The sequence below is a fragment of the Tamandua tetradactyla genome, chromosome 16 (assembly GCF_023851605.1).
Source record: "Tamandua tetradactyla isolate mTamTet1 chromosome 16, mTamTet1.pri, whole genome shotgun sequence".
Classification (NCBI taxonomy): Eukaryota; Metazoa; Chordata; class Mammalia; order Pilosa; family Myrmecophagidae; genus Tamandua; species Tamandua tetradactyla.
Genome location: NC_135342.1, coordinates 68,186,777 through 68,200,176, shown reverse-complemented (window position 1 = coordinate 68,200,176; position 13,400 = coordinate 68,186,777). Strand labels below are relative to the sequence as shown.

At 41.2% G+C, this 13,400-nt stretch overlaps 1 protein-coding gene and 1 non-coding gene across 2 annotated transcripts in view; one reads left to right on the top strand and one right to left on the bottom strand.

Annotated features, from left to right (window-relative positions):
* Positions 1-13,400, bottom strand: part of VAC14 (VAC14 component of PIKFYVE complex) — a 130,898-nt gene that overhangs the window by 96,668 nt on the left and 20,830 nt on the right. The window lies entirely within an intron of this gene.
* TRNAG-GCC (transfer RNA glycine (anticodon GCC)) lies at positions 2,885-2,955 on the top strand. The gene has a single exon. It is a non-coding gene; the product is annotated as a tRNA-Gly (tRNA).

Below are 13,400 nucleotides of genomic sequence, written 5' to 3'. Positions count from 1 at the left end.
TTTTTTAAAATATTAAAAATATATATTTTTATTGAGATAAATATCCATACATGTTCAATCCAAACCATATAATACAATCAATGGCTCACAATATCATCACATAGTTGTGTATTCTGCACCATGATCATTTTTAGAACATTTGCATGACTCCAGAAAAAGAAATAAAAAGGAAAAATAAGAACTCATACATCCCATACTCCACCTTCTCATTGACCCACAGTATTTCAATCTACCCATTTTTTTTTACCTTTTATCTCTCCCTATTATTTTTTATCATTATCATCATCATCATCATTATTATTTTTACTCGTCTGTCCATTTCCTGGATAAATGGAGCAACAGACACAAGGTTTTCACAATCACAAAGTCACATTGTAAAAGCTGTATAGATAACCAATTCTTTACTCAACACTTTGCATTCATGCACCCAGGAAGTTCTCAGGCACAGGGAAGAGACTGGCCAAAGACCAGGAGTTCTGAAAAACTGTGGCATATTTGGGGAAAGACTAAAACTTGGTATGTAGAAGGAGTGAAAGGAGATGAAGGAAAAGATGATCCAGTGGATGGTTTCCAGTAGTGGAATGACATGCTCAGATCTCTGTCTGACTGGATAACTCTGGTGGCAGCCTGGAGCAGCTGGGCTGGAGGACACAAATGCCAGGAATATCAACATTCCACCTTCACACCACCCAGAGAACACTGCAGCTATCTGGGCAAGGACTGAGGACTGGAGTACAGCTGAGGGAGAAGGAGAGCCCAGATGGACTGTTTTTAAGATGAAAAAGAGAAGCGTTAGTCATTTGGGAGAGTAGGTGGTACTCCCAGGTATCTACCTGGGGAGTGATGCCAGCAGGAGAAGGAGATGGTCTGGAGGGAGGCCAGCAACCTCCATGGCAGCTTTTTTGGGTGAGGGTGTCTGCGGGCCACTCCAGAGGATAATGCCACCCAAAGCAGGCCCTGCCCAGAGTGGAAAAGAACAGAGGGTGGCCCAGTTCTGTGACAGACAAGCCTGTTTTCAGAGCCCAGCGGACACAAAGGCTAAGACTGTTCTTTGGAAGTTCATGGCATCCCTGCAGCAAGAAGTCTCATGGGGAAAGTGGTGGCCTGAGTGACCCAGAAGAGGACTGAGAGGGGAGCTGCAGTGTGGAATGGCCACGGACATCTTCCTTGCAATGGGGCTCGAGCTAGATCTTGAAGGAGCCAGGAGAGAGAAGGAAACAGGTATTCTGGCTGAAAGGGCTACATGAGCAAAGGGAAAGATGGGGATCCAGCTCCTTGTCTGGGGCCCCAGAGAATAGGAGAACATGAGGATCAGCTGGGATGGGCTGGTGATGGTAAGGTGGAAAATCAAGTTGGGGAGAATGGGCTTCTCAGGGCTTTCAGGGCCACGATGAGAGAGTGTGGGACTGACAGGAGTGTAGGAGGGTGACTGTGAAGAGGCTGGTCTAGACATTACGGATTACTTTTGCAAGCAACTGCCTTGAAACACCCTTTGCTTTGCATCCAATCACAGCAGGTAATTTGCTTGTTTGTTGCATAAATGGGAGTTTCAAGCTGTCTTGCAGAATTTTAAGCAGTCATGTCCAAAAGGTATCAATTAGTCTGCATGGTTCCAGCTCAGTGTCAGGAACTTGCTTATAATTCGAGCTGTTCAAGCACAAATGTCCTGTTCTGAGAGACAGTAGCCATTTCTGCAGAAAAGTTATTCTAAAAGGGCATTGGACAACATGTCATGAAGATTTAACCCAGCAAATCTCATGGGTCCCCTATTATGGACCAGGCACTGTGTGCACGAGAGGTGAACAGACAAGGCTCGCAAGTGGAGGAGCAGAAGACGGCTATTTCGGAGCAGCGATGGCTATTTCAGGAAAGGGCTGCACAAATGCCCTTGGAGGTCTGTCTTGTTCTGATTTTTATGGGACTGTGATTTCACCAAGCTCACCCCAGAGGGTCTCCGGGTAGAAGCTGACCCCCAGTTCACAGGCCCCACATCTAGAGCAGTGTAATAAAGCCTGGTAAGGATGATTCTACATAAACCTGCCTGGTTCCCCAGACTGGACAAACCAGCCAGAAGAAGCCCAGTGATCTGTCAGAGCTCGTCTCTGAATAATGACAGATCCGCCCTTGAGAAGAGCCCTGCAAGTACCCCACAGAACAGCTGGAGCATTTGGTGGTTCAGTGGTAGAATTTTCACCTGCCACGCAGGAGGTTCGGGTTCGATTCCCTGCCAATGCAGTGCTGTTTTTAACTTTTTCCCTTTCCTGGCTAGCTTCCTGTGAGGCTGCTGGAGGAGCCAGCCTCCTCAATCAGACTGGGCCTGCAGTGGCCAAGGGCACCTGGAATCTCAGACCATATTTTCCTGCTTAGTAAGCTCATGAAGAACAGCTCAGTCCCCAGAGAAGAACCACGGCCTTACTGCTCTCCACTCCTAAGGGGATCCTGCTGTACCCCTCAGCCTTGGTCAATGTCCAGGAGGAAGGTGATAAAAAAGCCTGCCTGGAGACTCTGCCTGGGGAAGTCAGGGCACAATTCTGCTTGGAACAAATTAAGTTAGAGAACTGTAAAATAGCTAAATACAAATGGAAAAGTGGAATAGGATGTCACCCAGAGTTTCCATATTCTTTGCTACTGTGGGGGAAAGACCTGAGCTGTTTTTGTCCTGAAACTTGAAGGTGAACCAACTTCTGCAACACACACACACTTTCTCTCTCTTTCCTGCTCCCTGCCTCCTCCCTCTTGCTTGGGAGCTTAAGCTCTCTGCTCTTGCAAGCCGTGATTATGTGGCAACATCAGAGACTGGCCTTAAGTGTATGAATCAGCACATGCACAAGGAGGCTCTGGAATGGGGCTAAAGGGAGTTCCCACACAGCTGCTGACAGCTGGAGCATTGGTGGTTCAGTGGTAGAATTCTCGCCTGCCACGCGGGAGGCCCGGGTTCGATTCCCGGCCAATGCAGCAGCTAACTTTTCTTTTCAGTCCTGAGACTAAATTTGAGATTTTACAGTGTCTCTAAGACTTTAGGATGAAAACAGTTTTGAGAACTGAGATGACATCTTTCTAGTTTGAGTTTTAAACACCTTTGACAAAACACACTCAGTTTCCTAAATTGTACAAAGATCCAGAGCCTGGGTCTCCCTGATCCTGAAGAACAGGATGTGGGGGTGTGCAAAAGCTCATGAAAGCAGCCGGACCTCCCACACCAGCCCAGACAGCTTGCCGGGCCTCTGGCTACTGGCAGTGCTTCGTGGGAAGCCAGGGTACATTTCTGCTTAGTACAAGTTCGAGTGGCAACAGGGGGTGAGACTAAGGACATCTACCAGGCTTCCACAAAGATCCATAATAAGAACCAGCCCTGCCCAGCACAGGTGGCCCTTGGAATCCCTTCCTCTCCCACTTCTTCGTTTCACTGGGAAACTGGCAAGGGTGCTTCTTGTCAGTGAGAGCCAGCACAACAAACACATGTGCTGTCCTTGAGGGCTTTCTGCCAGGGCGGGGAAGGACTATCATACAAAGCAGAGAAAAATTTCGTGGTAAAAAAAGTGCAAACAAATGACATGGGCGAGGAGAGAAGAGGCAAGAAAGACACAGCCAATATTTTTAATTAGGTATGACTTCGTGAGGGTCAGTATTTGAGAGGGGTTCTGAAGGATGAGTAGTGTTTATTCTGGAGCTGTTTGGGGAGAGGCAGCTAAGGACAGAGGGAAAAGAATGAGCTAAGGCTCAGAGGAAGGAAAAAGCAAAGAACACGGTGGAGGAGATAGTGAAAGGGCTGCAGAAGTTGCTTTCAGCCAGATGATTCTGGTTCCTTAGTGCTTGGCAAAGGAGCTAGGCAAGGAGCACCATGGAAGGTGTTTCAGCAGGTAGTGATACAAACTTTAGGAAGAGTTGTGGAATGGATTGCAATAAATGTTTACGGAGCTCTGAAGCCTACAGAGGCTTAAGGAGTGATTAAATGGTGAAAGATTGTAAAGAATGGGGCTCTGAGGCTGGGAGGACAGCTCCTCACTCACATGAAGGAAGAAGATGGCATAGGGGCTAGGGGAGTTCAGCGTGCCCTCTCTTTGCAGGCCCAGCAGCACATTTCTCCTTTGTTCTACACTGATGGGAGGCCTCCCAACCCCTACAAGTCCTCACAAGGTTCAATCCAGGATTTCCCAGGGTGCTATAAAGATGCTGGCCTATTCAACTCTTGAGGCCCTGGAACCTCAAGCCTCTACCATCTACCTCATACTTAAGGGTAGAACATTCTTTTTTTTGGTATGGGCAGGCACCAGGGATCGAACCAGGGTCTCAAGGGTAGAACATTCTTTATCTCCAGGAAAACAAGCTCCCAGCAGACCAACAATGGTTCCCTCTGTGTGATAATACATTCTCACCAGCATCACTAGCTGGCAGAGTATGGGGCCTGGTCCTCAGGGTAACTGGAACAGGGCCAAACTGACCTCTCTAGCTTTACTTTTCAGCTCCTGGTACAATCATCTAGATCCGACTTCTTACTGGGACTGACATTCATTACACTCCTATGCACTCCGTGACTGCCTCATTCCCTAGAAAGACACACCCTTTCTTCCATGGTCTATCCAGTCTTCAATGCTCAGCTCAAATCCACCCCTTCCTGGCTTTTCTGAGCCTTCTGGGAACTGAACAGTCCTGTGAACTCTCCGAGACTCAGAGCCCCTCATTCTGTGACCAGCAGTGCACCACTGGAGATCACTCGTTACCTTCTCATGAGTGCTTTTTGACCCCCATAGCTCCTCCGTAAAGTCCTAGAGGACAGAGACTGGTACGGCTCTAGTATGAACCCTCCCTGAATTTCAAGCTTTCCACACACAGCAGTAAATAGCAGTCAGGGGAGTAAGTCTGCGAAGGCCAGCAGGACTGGGTGATAGCTCAGGACAAAAGTGGGAGACAGGACAAAGGTGGGAGAGGCCCCAGCTGCCCAATCAATGTCAAGGGGTGGTCTACAAATCTAAACCTAACCTGCTTGGCTAATCAAATCATATTTAGACAATTCTAAGCCCCTAGTACATAATTTAGGAGTAACTGATTTAATCGGAGCAAAGGGCATCATTAATAGGACCCCAAAATGCACACTGGAAATGCCCTAGTTCATGAGAGCTGTGCCTGGTGGCTGGGAAAGACACAGATGCTGGAATGTGACCTGAAGAGAGCCTGGTGAGAGCAGAAAGAGTGCTCTCACCCTCTCTAGGGGCTCCAGAATGGACAAAAATAGTCCCAATCAATCAGACTGTAGCTTTGCCTCACTACTTCACAGGGAAGTGCAGAGGCCAAAAAACAAAAGCAACTACAAAGGGAAGCAGAGTAAGTGAAGTTTAAAATCTGGACATTTCCAGTTCCAGGTCTAGTTTCTCTTCAAAAGATCACGTTCCATTTCTTTCATCTACAGATAGGAGGCATCAGTGGGGGATCTGAAATTCTACTCATTTTGAAGTTAACATCTGGCCCAGGGACTTCACGATCACAAATCCCTGGGCACCTTCACAGATGTAAAGGTCATGGGCATTACTGTTTCATCAACCAGAAAAGAGATCCTGCTTCTGCAGGTTTCTGCCAAAAGGCGTTGAAGCATCTGGGCCAGCAAAGCATCCTCGAGAGGCTGCTCTTAGGCTCCTTTCACAGCTGGTCAGAGGGGTCAAAGGATGGCAGAAAAAACCACACTCACAAGGCACAAACCCTTTCAGACAAAGTTGGCCAACTCCAAGCTCCACACCACCCTCAACACTGTGAAGACTGCCCTGCTGACTGCTCCCTACCTGGAGGGAAACGGAGGCACTGACAGTGCGGAAAGCACTTGGAATCATCATCAGCTGAACCTGGGCCCCCGTCTCGGCAACCCAACCATGGCTAGCACTGGACCTTAAGGCCCATGTAATGCAGCACCAGGACAGTCACTAGGCCACATGTGGTTCAGGGAATCATCTATTTATGAAGCACTCACTCTATGTAAGTATTTCAGCAGTGGGTTAATCCTCAGGACAAACTCTCCCAGTAGTTATTGCTATCCCCACCTTCCAGAATTGCAGCAGAGGCTCAGGGAAATCAGGTCACTTTCCCAAGGTCACAGAGGATCTGCACCCTTGACACCTACAAAGCCCATGCTCTCACAACTCTACCACAATTTCTCCTTTCCATTTTCTTCAACCACTTCAGCTGCAAACTCAACACACCCAATTCCAGATGGTAGTTTGCTTGCGCAGGACTGAGGTCCCAAATGAAATGTAGCTTTCTCTGTACATTTTCCCATGTTGTTTAGTATTCAGATATGCTTGAAGCATTCCTTGCCATGCACAGGGAGAACAGATAAGATGTTGGAAAATGAAGCTATAGAGCTGGCCTTTTTCTGGTGAAAGACAGAAATAAGAGACCACTTGTTGAGCACTTACTGGACTGTGTGCTAGGCAAAGTGCTGGATACTTTACATGCACTATCTACTTTGAACCTTAAAACAAGTCACCCAGTTAGGTACTATTATCCCCATTCTGCAGAGAGGGAAACTGAGGCTCAGAGAAGAAGCATACTCAAGGTCACAAAACTTGTAGGTGATGGGTGTAGAACTCTAACAAATTTTTCTGACCCCAAGGTCTGAAATCTTGACTGTACTCCTCAATTATCACAGATAACACATTATTGTCTATTTTTTATTATAACCATCCTAGTGGGTGTGAAGTGCTATCTCATAATGCTTTTGATTTGCATTTCCGTAATAGCTAATGATGCTGATAATTTTTTCATGTGTTTAATGACCGTCTGCAATACCTTCTTAGGGAGAACTGTCTATTCAAATCCATTATCTTAACCTTAATTAGGTTGTCTGTCTTTTTATTGTTGAGCTGTAAGAGTTCTTTATATATCTGGATACATTTTCCTTACCAGTTGCATGATTTGCAATATTTCCCCCCATTCTGTATGTTGCCTTTTTCACTTTCTTGATGGTGTCTTTCCGAAATACAGAAGTTTTAAATTTTGACAAAGTCCAAATTATCTACCTATATTTTCTTTGTTGCTTGTGCTTTTGGTGTCATCTAAGAGACTATTACTAATCCAGGTTACAAAGATTTACTCCTTTGTTTTCTTCTAAGACTTTCACAGTTTTTGTTCTTAAATTTAAATTTGATCCATCTTATGTTAATTCTGTGTAAAATAAGAGTTCAACTTCATTCTTTTTTATATGGATACCCAGTTAGCCCAGTGCTATTTGTTGAAAAATCTATTTTCTCATTGAATTATCTTGAAACTCTTGTAGAAAGTGAATGGACCATAAATGTAAGGGTTTATTTCTGGGTTCTCAGTTTAATTCCATTGATCCAATTTAATTCTGGTCTATCCTTATGCCAGAATCACACAGTCTTGATTACTGTAACTTTATACTAAGTTTTGGAATCAGAAAGTATGTTATCCAACTTTCTTTTCAAGACTTTGACTATATTTTTTTAAGACGAAGAAATTAAGGCATAAAGAGGTTACACCAGAGGTCACAAACTGAAATACTTACAAGGGCCAGGCAGGAGATACAGATGAAAAGGCTAATGGCAGTAAAATAGGTTGCAGTGAACTTGACAACACGGGGAGCAAATTGGAGAGCACATGTCCAGCTAAGGGGGAGGAGGTTCCTAGCTAGGTTGTTAGTTCCTGTTGATCTGCTACACAAGAATATCCCACAGAGCCACACTTTCTGATTTCTTCAGAGAAGTCAGTAACTTGAATTTCTCTATTTAAAAAAACTCTCTGATCAGGGGAAACCAAAATAGGTCTGTGGAAGATAAAGCCCCAGGCAGCCAGTCTGTGGCTTCTGGGTACAAATGCAAAAAGTTGTAAGTGATAAAAACAACAAAAAAAAGGGGTATAGCAAAAGTATGTGTGCATGCTATTCAAATTAAGTTGGCATCAAACCAAATATGATTGTTATATAATTAGGATGTTAAATTTTAACTCCATGGTAACCACAAGGAAAACACATGAAAAATATATCCAGATAGAAATGAGAAGGCACTCATTATTGTACAACACAAAAGTCAAAGAAATATAAAAATAGCCATTAATGGAAGAAAGGGACAAAAAATGTATAAGATATACAAAGGCTCAAGAGCAAGATAACAGAAGAAAGTCCTATATTATAAGTAGTGACTTTAAATGTAAATGGATAAAACTCTCCAGTCGAAAGGCAGAGATTGGCAGAATGGATAAAAAGTGTGACCCCTGGGCTGCTTTGAATCTGTGGTGGACCCCAGAAAAGTCATGTCTTTTAATCCTCATTCAATATTGTTGGCTGAGAGCTCTCTGATTGTTCCCATGGAGATGTGACCTACTCAATTATGGGTGGTAACTTTTGATTAGATGGCCTCCATGAAAGTTCCATGGAGTTGTGACTCTACCCATTCCAGGTGGGTCTTGATTAATTTACTGGAATCCTTTAAAAGAGGAAGCATTTTGGAAAAAGCTTGAGAGCCACAAGAACCATGAGAGCCCACGCAGCCAGAGACCTCTGGAGATGAAGAAGGAAAACACCCCTGGGGGAGCTTCATGAAACAAGCCTGGAAAAAAAGCCGGCAGACATCGCCATGTTCGCCATGTACCTTTCCAATTGAGAGAGAAACCCTGAACTCCATCGGCCTTTCTTGAGTGAAGGTAACCTCTTATTGGTGCCTTATTTTGGACATTTTTATAGACTTGCTTTAATTGGGACATTTTCAATGGCCTCAGAACTATAAATGTACAACTTATTAAATTCCCATTTTTAAAAGCTATTCTGTTTCTGCTTTATCACATTCTGGCAGCTAGCAAGCTACAACAACCTCACTATATGCTGTTTGTGAGAGACTTATCTTAAATTCAAAGACACAAGTAGATTGAAAGTGAAAGGATGGAAAAAATATGCCAGGCAAGTAGGAACCACAAGACAGGTGGGGTAGCTATACTAATATCAGATAAAATAGACTTCAAGTAAAAAACAGTTACGAAGGGCAAAGACGGTCATTATACACTGATAAAGGGGGCAATTCAATAAGAAGATGTAACAACTATAAATACATATGCACCTAACAGTAGAGCCCCAAAGAATATGAAGCAAATACTGACAAACAGTGACATATTTGAAGGGAGAAATTAATGGTTCTACATTAGTAGTAAGAGACTTTAATACACCATTCTCAATAACAGATAGAATATCTAGTCAGAAGATCATTAAGGAAATACAAGACTTGAATGACACTCTAAACCAACTACTCCTAACAGACACATATAGAACACTGCACCCAATGAAAACAGAATACACATTCTCCTCGAGTGCACATGGATCACTGTCCAGTATAGACCATGTGCTGGGTCACAAAACAGCCTCAATAAATTAAAAAATACTGAAATTGTCCAATGAATCTTCTCCAAACACAATGGAATGAAGCTAGAAATCAATAACGGAGGGAGAAATGGAAAATTCACAAATAAATGGAAATTAAACAACATACTCTTAAAACAACCAATAATTTAAGGAGGAAATCAGAGGTGAATTAGGAAATATCTTGAAGCAAATGAAAATGAAAATTCAACATGCCAAAATTTATGGGATGCAGTGAAGACACTACTGAGAGGGAAATTTATAGCTCTAAATACTTATATTAAAAAAGAAAGGCTTCAAATCTGAGACTTAACCTCAAAACTGAAAGAACTAGATAAACCAAAAGTTTTGGAAATAAAGATTTGGAAGGAAGGAAATAAAGATTAGAGCAGAGATAAATGAAATAGAAAACAAACAAAAATAATAGAGAGAATTAACAAAATCAAAAGTCGGTTCTTTGAAAAAAATCAACAAAATTGATAAACCTTTAGCTAGACCGGTAAAGAAAAAAAGTGAGAGGATATAAAAATGAAAATCAGAAATGAAAAGAGGGACATTATTACCAACCCCACTGAAATAAAATGACTATAAAAGAATACTATGTTAGGGACTCCCAAGTCACTAGGCCAAGCCCTTGATCTTGAAGCTTGCTCTTGTGAAGCTCATTAACATAGTGGAGAAGCTAAGCCTACCTAGAGTTATGCCTAAGAGTCACTTTCAGAGGATCTCTTTCGTTGTTCAGATGTGGCCTCTCTCTCTCTCGAAGCACAACTCTGCAAGTACTATCATTACCCTTCCCCCTATGTGGGACATGACATCCAGGAGTGAAAGTCTCTCGGCAACATGGGATATGATTTCCAGGGATGAGCCTGGCCCTGACACTATGAGATTGATAATGTCTTCCCAACAAAAGGGGGAAAAGAATTATAACAAATAAGGTATCAGTGGCTAACAGAATTAAAATAGAGTTGAGAGGCTATTCTGGAGGCTACTCTTATACAAGCTTCATCTAGATATTACTATTTATCGTGGTTTGCCAAACCCCAACCAAAACCATTCCTGCTAAACCTAAAGAACACCTAGGGCTTTATTGAGATTCTATAAGGTTCTATGCACTGTGATTACTTTCCAGAAACCTAGAGGGGCCAGCCTCTCCAGTACATCAACTCATTCCATCCCTCATCCCATATTATCGACAGCCCTTTCAAACATGAAAAAGTTAGAATGGATGTAGCCCAACACCTCTAAAGATTGGGAGAAAGATCAAAGGAGAAGGTGGAGTTATAACAGAGAAGATAGGATTTAACAAATGAGTATGACTGTTGAATCATTATATTGATATTTCTTTTAGTCTCTGGTGTCTTGGAGCAGCTGGAAGGAAAAACCTAAAATTGTGGAACTGTAACCCATACCGAATGCTGAAATCTGTTCTACAACCAATTGTTGAAGTGTGCTTTTAAATTTATTGCTTTTTTGTATATATATTTCATAGTAAAAAATAAATAAAAATAAAAAAGAGGATACTATGAACAACTGTATGCCAATAACTTAGACAGCCTAAATGAAATGGACAAATTCTCGGAAATACACAAGCTACCTAAATTGACTCAAGAAGAAATAGAACATCTTAGCAAATCAACTACTAGTAAATAGATAGATTCCATAATCTGAAACTTCCCAACAAAGAAAAGTCTAGGACCAAATTTCTTCTTCTCAGAGGAATTCTGTCAAACATTCCAAGAAGCAATTCAAATTCTGCTCAAACTTTCAAAAACCTGAAGAGGAGGGAACACTCCCTAATTCATTCTACAAGGCCAACAGTGTCCTCATAGCAAAGCCTGATAAAGATACCACAAGAAAACTACAGACCAAAATCTCTTATGAATATTGGTATAGAAATCCTCAACAAAATACTAGCAAAACAATGCAACAGCATGTTAAAATAATTATATACCATGATCACATGGTATTTATTCCTGTTAAGCAAGATTAGTTTGATATAAGAAAATCAATTAATGTAATACACCACATTACACAATGAAGGCAAAAAACCCCACATGATTATCTCAATTGATGCACAAAAGGCATTTGGCAAAATCTGGCATCCCTTCTCGATAAAAACACTCACAACACTAAGAATAGAAGAAAACTTCCTCAACATGATAAACGGTATATATGAAAAGCCCACAGCTAGCATTCTACTTAATAGTGAAAGACTGAAAGTTCCCTTTAAAATCAAGAACAAGACAAGAATGTCACTATTGTTATTTAACCTTACACTGGAAGTTCTTGCTAGAGCAATTAGGCAAGAAAAGGAAATAAAAGGCATCCATATTGGAAAGGAAGAAATAAAACTTCCCCTATTTGCAGATGATACGATCCTACATACAGAAAATCCTGAAAAGTCCACAAGGAAACTCCTAGAGCTAACAAATGAATTCAGCAATATGGTAGGGTATAAGAGCAATATTCCAAAATCAACAGTGTTGCTAGACACAATCATGAATAATTGGGAAAAAAAATCAAGAAAAAAAATTTCATTCACAATAGCAATTAAAAGAATCAAATATCTAGGATTAAATCTACCAAGGATGTAAAGGATTTGCACACAGAAAACTACAAAACATTGCTAAAAGAAATTAAAGACATAAATAAATGAAAGAATATTTCATGTTCATGAACTGGAAGATGAAATATGAAAATGTCAAAACTACCCAAAGTAATTTATAGATTCAATGCAATCCCAATAAAAATTCCAACAACATTTTTTGTAGAAATGGAAAAGCCAACTATCAAATTTATGTAGAAGGGCAAGAGGCTCCAAATAGCTAAAGACATCTTGAAAACAAAGAACAATGTTGGGGGATGTACATTTCCCAATCTTAAAAATTATTACAAAGCCACAGTAGTCAAAATAGTATGGTATTAGCAAAAGGACAGACATTGCACACAATGAGACCAATGGAATTGAATTGAAAGCTCAGATATCAACCCTCACATTTATGGCCAAATAATTTTTGACAAGAGGGAAAAGACCTCGCAGTTGGGAAAGAGTATCTCTTCAACAAATTGGTGGTGGGAAAACTGGATCTCCATTTGCAAAAAAAAAAGGGAGGATGTCTACCTTACACCATATTAAAATCAACTCAAAGTGGATCAAGAACTTAAATATAAGAGCGAGAACTATCAACCTCCTAGGAGGAAACACAGGAAAGCATATTCAGAATTCTGAGTTAGGCAATAATTTCTTAGACTTTACATCCAAAGTACAAGCAATAAAAGAAAAAAATAGATAAATAGGATCTTATCAAAATTAAAAACTTGCTCCTCAAAGAAATTTACTAAGAGAGTAAAATGATAACCTACACAATGGAAGAAAATATTTGGAAGCTACATATCCAATAAAGGTTTCATATCCAGAATAAAGAAATCCTTCATCTTAAAGCAAGAAGACAAACAATCCAATTAAAAATGGGGAAAAGACTGCTGGTGGGAATGTAAACTGGTATAGCTGTTGTGGAAGACAGTTTGGCAGTTTCTCAGGAAGCTAAGCATAGAACTGCCAAATGATCTGGCTATCCCATTCTACGTATATATTCAGAAGAACTGGAAACAGGGACACAAACAGACTTTGCAAACCAATGTTCATAGTGACATTATTCACAACTGCCAAAAGAAGGAAGCAACCCAAATGTCCATCAACTGATGAATGGATAAACAAAATATGGCATAACCATATGATGGAATGTTATTCAGCTATAAAAAGGAATGAAGTCCTGATGCATGCAACAACATGCACAAAATTTGGGGATAATATGTTGAGTGAAAAAAGCTAGACATAAAAAGAAAATATTGTATGATCCCACTAATACGAACTTTGAGCAAACCAATGGAGTTAATATCTAGAATATAGGTTACCAGAAGATAGAATGAGGGTAAGAGAATGGGCAGCTGATGCTTAATTTGTGCAGAATTTTTAATGAGGTTGATTGTAAATGTTTGGAAATGGATAGTGATGGCAACACATTACTGTGAGTATAATTAACAG